Source organism: Heptranchias perlo, chromosome 11 (genome assembly GCF_035084215.1).
Source record: "Heptranchias perlo isolate sHepPer1 chromosome 11, sHepPer1.hap1, whole genome shotgun sequence".
Classification (NCBI taxonomy): Eukaryota; Metazoa; Chordata; class Chondrichthyes; order Hexanchiformes; family Hexanchidae; genus Heptranchias; species Heptranchias perlo.
Window position 1 is genome coordinate 71,688,463 of NC_090335.1, and position 10,088 is coordinate 71,698,550.

At 47.8% G+C, this 10,088-nt stretch overlaps 1 long non-coding RNA gene across 3 annotated transcripts; it reads right to left on the reverse strand.

The window, feature by feature from the left end:
• Positions 1 to 271: 271 nt before the first annotated feature.
• Positions 272 to 9,470, reverse strand: LOC137327021 (uncharacterized). 3 transcript variants are annotated; one of them, XR_010964334.1, is made up of 5 exons: positions 9,423 to 9,470; positions 9,170 to 9,330; positions 6,270 to 6,368; positions 5,543 to 5,737; positions 272 to 438 (listed from the first exon to the last, which is right to left on the reverse strand). It is a non-coding gene; the product is annotated as an uncharacterized lncRNA (long non-coding RNA). The 3 variants fall into 3 exon arrangements; XR_010964333.1 differs by having other exon boundaries at positions 272 to 441; XR_010964335.1 differs by lacking the exon at positions 6,270 to 6,368 and having other exon boundaries at positions 272 to 441.
• Positions 9,471 to 10,088: the final 618 nt, after the last annotated feature.

Genomic DNA, 10,088 nt, shown 5'->3' on the forward strand with positions numbered 1-10,088 from the left:
TTTCCAGCGACTCTTGCATGCATGTGGATGTCAGGTAAGAGCAAAAATGGGCTTAGTTGTAATGCCTCACCCAATGTTATCATCATATGTTCAGAGCAGACACTCGGGTGGGGGACTGGAGTGGCTGCTATAGTGCATGAATCAACTGAACTGTAAGTCAATGCCTTCAGGTAAGAGAGGGAGAAAATAGGAAGACAGAGGAAACATATTGTCAACGAGCACAAGTAAAAAAAACAAATTGTTTGTTCAAATGGTTGAAAGCATTTATTGTCTTGGATACTCTGCCATTCCTGCATTTCTCTCTTAATTAAACGGCAGCGTAGCTTATGAAAGGGTTCAGGCTCTGTATGAACGAGGGTAGAACTCTTGGTAGACAAACAATGGCTTCTCTCAGCCTCATGCATTTTTTATTTTGTTATCTTTCTGCATCAGGAACTGCTGCTGTGAAACCAGGACGATAACAGACAACAAACAGAGTCAATTAAAACATTCTTAATTTAAAAAAAAAGGAAATGAATAAATACTAGCAGTTACGAATCCAGAAGTGTACGTCTCTCTTTGAAAGTGGTCACGTCTGGCCACGACAGCTTCTGGAAACTCATCCCAAAATGGCCACCGCATGGTTAAAGATATAACTAGTTCACACCTGACTGAGGTGAAACTTTACACCAAACAAAAATCATCGAATTGTTCCAGCGAGTAATGAAAAAAAATTTTTTTGAAAGCCTATTACAATTTTAATTTTTTATGATAGTTTTAAATTAAGTTAAGAAACAGTTATTAAGTTGTCCATTTAATATAAAACCCTGTCAGCGGCAAGGCTATATTATCTGCTGCCTGAATCCATGCTATCTTTTCTTTCCCTCCCTTCATTCTATTATTCACATTGATTCATTTTGTCTCCGTTAGTTCAATAGAAATTAAAATGCATAAGCACAAACCCCACAAGCTCTTACAAAAGATAATTTATCCATTAAAATTCCTAATTTACATACTTTTGCTTCAATCAGCCTGTCAGGTTTTAATTACATTCTGCCCCATTAAATACATTAACTAGGATTCCAAAATTACTTATTATTATCAGTTTGTCGCAGTCTTATTTGAGCTTGATTGTTACACACTTTAACTCCAATTCTCTCAACTCATTGCTATCTCATTCTCTTCTCTTTTTATCCAGGCAAATGGTCACACAGACTTACACACACACACACACACACACACACACGCACAGATACAGATACAGACACCAACACATATACACACACATGCAGACGCAGACATGAACACATACACACACATGATCACGCACATACACCCACGAACATACACGTACGAACACACACACTCACAAGGACAGAGATGCACACTCACAAACACACACATGGACATACACATAAAATAACTTGCAATCATATAGCGCCATTAACATAGTAAAACATCCCAAGGCGCTTCACAGGAGCGTTATCAAGCAAAATTTGATACCGAGCCACATAAGGAGATATTAGGACAGGTTGGTCAAAGAGGTAGGTTTTAAGGAGCGTCTTAAAGGAGGAGAGAGAGGTAGAGAGGTGGAGAGAATTAGGGAGGGAATTCCAGAGTTTAGGGCCTAGGCAGCTGAAGGCACGGCTGCCAATGGTGGAGCGATTAAAATCGGGGTTGCGCAAGAGGTCAGAATTGGAGGTGACGATCCGGATTCTTTCCCCTCAGTCTGGTTCAGTAAAAACTGAAGTCGAATACATTTTAAAGTTCATCACAACTTTAATAGCAGGGTTCTTAGTCTGCAGCATTGATTTGGACTCCTGATAGAGTCCCTCTATGCTGGCAGAGCAAGAACAAGAAACATACAGAAATCCACACGTTTTTATTCAAATCAATAGGGGTTGGAACATACTTAACGAGAGTCAACACCAATCATAAGCCGGGCATAGGTTGCCATGCGAGGTTACATTATTTCCGGCCAATCGTAGATCATCCATGTGCTGATCATGCTGCTGTTAGACATCAAAGGGGATACTTCCTCACCTTCCAACTTGGAATGTTCTTCCCTGTTCCTTCTGTTCCTTATCTCCCAACCTGGAATGTCTTTCAACTTTGGCTAAGCTCGTTACCTATATTGATCTGCCATAAACATGGAGACATTCAGACCAGTCCTTGAATCACATCAAAGACTCTACATTGATAAGACAATGCAAACCTGCTCACTACGCAAACATATGGCCCAGCAGGAGGCCAGGCCACCTGTACCAATCTCAGTTACTAACTAATTAACCCTTTCTAACCATTTTGCATTCTGCTTCTTTGCCACGTAGACATTTTAATATTTTACTGAAAACTGACCACGTAGGGATTCTCAGAGGAGCGCAGAGATCTCGGAGGGTTGTAGGGCTGGAGGAGGTTTCAGAGATAGGGAAGGGCGAGGCCAAAGAAGGATTTGAAAACAAAGATGTGAATTTTAAAATCGAGGCGTTCCCGAACCGGGAACCAATGTAGATCAGTGAGCACAGGGATGATGGGTGAATCGGACTTGGTGCGAGTTAGGATACAGGCAGCAGAGTTTTGAATGTGCTCGAGTTTATGGAGAGCGGAAGATGGGAGGTCAGCCAGGAGTCAAGTCTAGAGGTGAAAAAGGCATGGATGAGGTTTTCAGCAGCAGATGAGCTGAGGTGGGGCGGAGACGGGCGATGTTATGGAGGTGGAAGTAAGCGTACACACATGCAGCCACAAACACACATACACAGTCACAAATACACACAGAGACATGAACACACGCATACACAGAGCCACAACCCCCCACACACACACACACACACACAGACTCAAACACCATACCCTTCCACACACAGCATAAATGCACACACATGGACATACATAGACAGAACGAATGCACACACTAACATACACACATAGACACACACACAAACGCACACAGATGGACAGAGACACCTAGACACAAACACACACAGACATAGACACACACATGAACAAACACACACGGTCACACACACAGATACAAATAAACCCAGAGAGACACACACACAGTCACAAACATGCATGGACATGCTCTCACAGACACAAACACATACATACAGACACACTCACACACTTACACACGCACCACAAACACAGCCACAAATACATGCATACACACATGCAGTCACAAACCTATACACAGTCACAAATACACAGACATGAACACACACATGAATACACAGGTACACAGAGCCACAACCACACACATAGACACAAACACCATACGCTTCCACACACTCACATACATGCGTACATGCACACATGCTCGGGCATGCACATAGACACACAAACACATGGACATAAATACACACAAAAAAGCACAAACAGGCTCGATATTACCAGGGCTGCGGGTTTGGGGCGGGGGGGCGATTGGGTGCGTGGGTAACGCGCCCGGTGAAATCAGTCTGCCCCGTGCGCGATCGCAGCCTAATTGGATCCACTTACCTGGTCTTCCGGGTTCCCCACTGCTGAGCTGCGCGACGGGCGGGCTGCGCATGCGCAGTAAGCTCTGTTAGCTGGAGGAGCTCTATTTAAAGGGGCAGTCCTCCACTGACTGATGCTGCAACAAATAGGAAAAATTACAGCATGGAGCAGCCCAGGGGGAAGGCTGCTCCCAGTTTAATGATGCCTCACTCCAGGTCCTACTGGATGGGGTGAGGAGGAGGGGGAGGACAGAGATCTTCCCCCCGGCGGGCGGGAGGAAGCGGCCTGCCTCTGCCACCAAGAAGGCCTGGCTTGAGGTGTCAGAGGAGGTCACCTGCACCACCAACATATCGCCCACCTGCATACAGTGCAGGAGGCGCTGCAATGACCTAAGTAGGTCAGCCAAAGTGAGTACACTTACTCATTCCCCTACACTCCGTCTGCCACATCACCGCCCCCACCCCACATCTCCTTCTGCACCGCCAACACTACTCTGTCACATTACCCCTCACACCCACTCAAAGCTCATCCTCATCTTACCTGCACTTACTCACCTCACCAGTACTCATCCCGCCACTACCACTCAACCCAATCCTCATACAATCTCATGGCTCTATCTGATACTCACCCTCTCATGCATCTCTTTCACGGTCAGCCTCACTCAACCTGCCACTACCCATGCTGCAGCCACAGGGCATGCATCACATATGTGCAGTAGGAAGCGTAAGGCAAACGTGTTGTGAGCATGAAGGGGATGCACAAGGGTGTTTGAGGGTTTATCATGGTTTTTACTTATATTTAATTTCTGACCAACTCACATTACATATTATATTGGCACCACTACTGCCACGTCTTTGCGAATCTTGTCTGGTTTGTGCAATAATGCCCTTTCCTGAGGATCACAATGAAGACCCACAACTGATGCCACCCATTGTGTCACTGCGGAGTGGGTGTAGGTGTATTTGGAGGGCTCTTTTGTGCAGACGACTGAGAGACGTCGGCGATGTCCCCGATGGCACCCTGGAAGGATGCGGAGGAGAAGTTGTTGAGGGCAGTGGTGACTTTGACAGCGACAGGTAAGAAGATGGTGCTCGGGCCAGCCGGGAGCAGCTCGGCATGAAGGAGGCTGCAGATGTCCACGACTACATGTCAAGTGACGCTGAGCGTCCGTGTGCACTGCTGCTCAGAGAGGTCCAGGAAGCTGAGCCTCGGTCTGTAGACCCTGTGGCGAGGGTAGTGCCCTCTGCGACGCATCTCTCTCTGTGGTAGCCCTCCCTCCTGCTGTGCAGGTGGATGTGTCACAGCACTGTATTGTGGAGCTCCACGTGTCAGAGGTGGACGGCGTGGCCGGCGAGGCAAGTGAGGCTGTTCGCCCTCCGAGGAGGTCATGACTGCAGCTACGGCGGCCCCCATCCGGAAGATGTACATCTGAGGGGGTCCGCAAGGTAGGTACATGTCTCTGGTCCCCGGGGTAAGTGTGCAAGTTGGTGAATTTTCTTGTCAGGAGGAGGGTGGTGGAGGCCAAACTTTGTCCAAATCGACAGAGTGGCCTCCTGCAATGAGTGAGGGTCTCCCCACCCCCCCAGCTGTCAAATGGACCTTTGCAGCTGCCACAGGCTGATGGCTGCAACATGTCCATTTCAACTGGGAGTGTTTCCCCCAGTACGGGAAACAGTCCGAGTTGTTTGTAAAATCCCACCCCTCCTAATATAACAGGTCAATCAGGTCTGTAAACGACTTGAAATACCTCGATAAATACTGCTAAGTGGCACCCCCCGGCTTTAATTGCCGGCGGGAGTCCCACATGCGGGGGCTGCGCGCCCACGTCGGCGCGTCAGTTGGGAACCCGGAAGTGGGCGGGTTGGAGCCGGGCTCCCGACCCGCTCCGGGATTCCCTGATTTTCGGAGCCCCACCACCAGGAACGCACCCGATAGCGGGTGCTAATATCGAGCCCATACACACAGACATGACCACATGTAGCCACAAACACAAACACACCAGCAAAAGTGACATTGTCGCTGTCGAATTGCCGCAAAAACCCAGCTGATTCACTAATGTCCTTTAAGGAAGGAAACCTGCCGTCCTTACCCGGTCTGGGCCTATATGTGACTCCAGCCCCACAGCAACATGATTGACTCTTAACTGCCCTGTGAAGTGGCCTCGTCCACTATTCAATTGTATCAAAACTGCAGCTGCTTTGCTTGAAGAAGAAAGCCCACCAGTGCCTTCTCAGGTAACCAGGGATGAGCAATAGATGCCGGCCTTGCTAGTGATGTCCATATCCTGAAAATGAATAAAAAACACACTCACACAGCTATAAACTCACACGGAGACATGAACACACACATGAACACACACAGCCACAAACACGCATGCAAACACACGGAATGAAAGTGCACAAATAATCACTCACGCAGACACAAACATGCCCACATATATAGCTACACACATAGCACCGACACAGAGACACGCACGCGCACAGACACAAACATGCCCACATATATAGCTACACACATAGCACCGACACAGAGACACGCACGCGCACAGACACAAACATGCCCACATATATAGCTACACACATAGCACCGACACAGAGACACGCACGCGCACAGACACAAACATGCCCACATATATAGCTACACACATAGCACCGACACAGAGACACGCACGCGCACAGACACAAACATGCCCACATATATAGCTACGCATATAGCACAGACACACAGGGATCAATTTTGAAATGGTGGTGGGTTGACAGCAGTGGGGGAAGGGGTGGTGAAGGTGCGCGTGGCAAACCTGAATAAACAAAACTTACCTTTCCTGACGAGATCGCGATGTAATTGATGGTGATTGAAGTTGTTTCTGGGTCTTGTGCCCGGCAGTCCCTGATTGACAGGCTCGTTGCTGACAGGAGCTGCAACGCCGAGGGAGGCGGGGGGAGAGAACGAGAAAGAGAGAGAGAGAGACGTCATTCAGCGCTGGAACAGAGAGTGGAGGACGCTGAAGATCGGGGGGTGGGGGGGAGAGGGGAAGATCGGGGGGGTGGGGGGGAGAGTGGAAGATGGGGGGGGGGAAGTGGAAGATCAGGGGGGGCAGAAGGGGAGATCGGAGAGGGACATCGGGGGGGGAGAGGAGGAGATTGGAGAGGGACATCGGGGGGAAGAGGGGGAGATCGAAGAGGGACATCGGGGTGGGGGGAGAGAGGGAGATCAAAGAGGGACATCGGGGTGGGAGAGGAACATCGGAAAGGGAGACATTGAGGGCTGAGAGGGATGTCGGAGATGGAGACATCGGGGGAAGAGGGGGACATCAGAGAGGGAGATATCGAGACATCAGACATCGGAGCAGGGTGGAAAGGTAGGTTTATTTTGTTTTTTAACTTTGTGCAATGGTTTTTTATTTAATTTATTTCATTTATTTTTGCCTGATCCGGCCCTTCGCCCCTGGTTTCACCAGGCGTGAATCGGAAGCCGTGGGAAAGCCGCCCAGGTAAGTTTAAAATCGTTTCAACTATCTACCTACCTTGAGTATCTCAATGAGGCACATTTGTTTTTTTAACTATTTCCGGAGTTGTGAAGCACACAGGCGTGTCTGTGGGGAACTCGGAAGTCGGCGGGTTGGAGCCACAATTTGATTTTAAAATTGAGCCCACAGACACTCGGACATGCACAGGCACAAACACGTACACACACGTACACAGACATATACACATACATACAGGCACTCATACACGCAGGCACACAAACACAAAAGCACATACGCGAACAGGAACACAGACTGAAACAACGCACACCCAACAACTAACTATGAGTCTGTTTGTTTTTAGCAAACACTGTGCAAGATCTATACATCTGCCCTCCTTTATTTTTGAAAGCCTTCCACACAATGTAAAGATCAGAACTGCTGCCACTTTGCTTCGTGCTGACCTATAGGCCGAAATCTTTGCTCACAGCCTGTCTCTCAGACCAAATATAACAGGTGACGTTAATAGAGGATCGTCCCACTGACATCTGCGTAATAAATTAATCAACTGTGATAACTGGTTATTTGTTGGGTCATTAAAACTCTAATGATTGTACATATTTTTTACCCTTGTAGCCCAAAGTTTTATATCCATTCTGTGCTGTCATTATTCTTTTTCTGTTTTTGCAGCGCTGTCTGACAGATGCTTTGAGACTGTAGCCAAGTGCATGTGGCACTAAGCCACTCTCAGTGTCAGGTTAGCCAGCGTTGTACTGCTAAGTGTCCTGAGAGAGAGATGAGGAAATGAATATACTGGCTTGACATCCAATGCGTGGCGTAATTTGTTCCAATGGATTGTAAATGTTCCACTGCGTGCATTTCACTTTGAAAAACGTTTCGCCAAATATCACAAAGAGTTACAAATGTGAGGGTAAATTCAGTGCTAGCTCGGAGCCGAGCTCGAGCGTGGGTTGAAGATATGGTTCGTGGATGTATAGGCCCCGATTCTCTGACCCGTGCTCCATTGGAGTGTGGTTCCCCCCATAGCCTTGACTTGCGAGCGCATCGCGAGGCGAACTGGGCCTTGCGATGGATTGGAACACCGGCCTTTATTTCTGGGGCCGTTTTCTCAATCCAGCTCCTTTCTCTCTATTGGAGGCAAGGAACCCAAGTGAGGAAATTTCAATCCATTTTCTTTCCATGGGCTGGAGCTCACTGTGGAACACCGCCCACAATTCAGCGTGAATGAGAACCACATTTTGTAATCTCACTCAGAACGGCCGCAAAGGTGACCAGGAGGAGAAATGGAAATGTCACGTTATGTACCAGGGAGGGTGCTCATCTGAGGCGACGTTTAATAACATAAGAAAGTGTGGAGCAAGGAAAGGCCATTCGGCCCTTGGAGCCTAATCCATTCGGTGTCCATGTATGATTACTCTGCCATAAACTTCCCCTTCCAACACCATCACTGGTTGATTCCCACCCTGCTCTAAGGAACACTAAGGGAGGAATTTTAACTCTCCACACTGGGCGGGAATGGAGCGAGCGAACAGTTAAAACGGAGAGGCTCCATATCCCGCTCTGTTCCTGGTGATTTCCGATTTGAACACCGTTGGTTTTGGCAGCGGACGAGGCCCCAGCTGGACTCCGGCACGGATGTGTATCGGGGTCCTATGATGTTGACAGGACCCTGATGTAGTTTTAACCCCGCGGGGCCTGAGCGGAGAAGCTACAGTCGCAGCTTTGCCACAAGGCAGAAGCAGCTGGTCTGCAGACAGGAGAGGCCCTTCGGGTAAGTGCGAAACTTTCCTTCGTGGGACCAGGAGGAAGCAGGAGTGCCCGTCCGGGACTCACAAGGAAAGACGCAGCCTCCCCTGCCCGGGACTGCCCCTCTTCCCTCCCTCTGCTTGAAGAAGAGCAGGGGGGTTCTCCCCAGTGTCCTGGCCAATATTTATCCCTCAATCTACAGCTAAAATAGATTATCTGCTCATTTATTTCATTTTGTTGTGGGACCTTGCTGTGCGCAAATTGGCTGCTGCGTTTCCTACATTACAACAGTGACTACACTTCAAAAGTACTTCATTGGCTGTAAAGCACTTTGGGAAGTTCTGAGGTCATGAAAGGGGCTATATAAATGCAAGTTCTTTCTCTTTCTGTCTTTCTTTCATTCTTTCTTTGTTTCTTTCTTTTCATGCTTCACGCCCATTGTCCAAGTTAAATAGCTCGTTTACTTCAACCTACCTCTTATCTTACCTTATTTTTAAAAAACGCAGCGTGTCTCCCCTCCGCCTTTTCACCAGCAAAAATAAGATTAGTTGCGTGAGCCTCTCTCCGTAAGAAAGCCTCGAGCTTCATTGTTGGGGCAGGGTCGATGATGCGTCATTCTGGCACTCTCCAGCATTGACATGCCTTATCTCGATGAACACACACACAAAAAATAAACCCAGGGAGAGTACTGCAAGAGAATAGATTTGATAGTTAAAAGTTATGTGAAAACTGAACTTACCTCTGGAGCAAGGGAGTCCATTGTCAGTTGACACTGGAGTCAAAATGGCAATTGACTTGACTTCAAAATACATCATCGGCAGAGATTTCACTGTTGCCTAGCAATGGAGACACTATTAGATGACCCTGTTCTAACCGGTTATTTATAATTAGAGCTGTGACCAGCTGCCATCTGGGGTGAAGCAGCTTTGCCGTAGCTTAAGGTTGGTTGTCCCAAGTGGGCCTGATCCAGTCCCTCACTCATCCTATCTCAGTTATTTGTATTCGCCGTCCTTTTGTTTTGTCGGATGCTAAATTTTCAGAGTCTGAGGCTCATATTTATCAGCAGTCCCAAGTGAGTGAGGCCCGTTCCTGACTTCAGCTCACTGTGCTCTCAGTTACAGTGCAGCTTTACTCTGGTGTGTGTGATTATACCTTTACGTTTTGGACAAGACATTCTTTTTTTTCTATTTTCTTCCTTCTTCTGTCGAAGGCGATGACTCGCGTAGGGATACAGTTTCATCGGTTTGCAGCAGCCAGCTGGTATCACATACATTATTTAACCGAGGGCCTAAATGGTGAATGCTCGGAGGCTGCTCAACTGTGGAAAGCATCACATGTAAAAGAATTGAAAACTAAGTGGACTTTTGGGCTACTGCCTAGCACTATAATATTAAACTGGACCAGG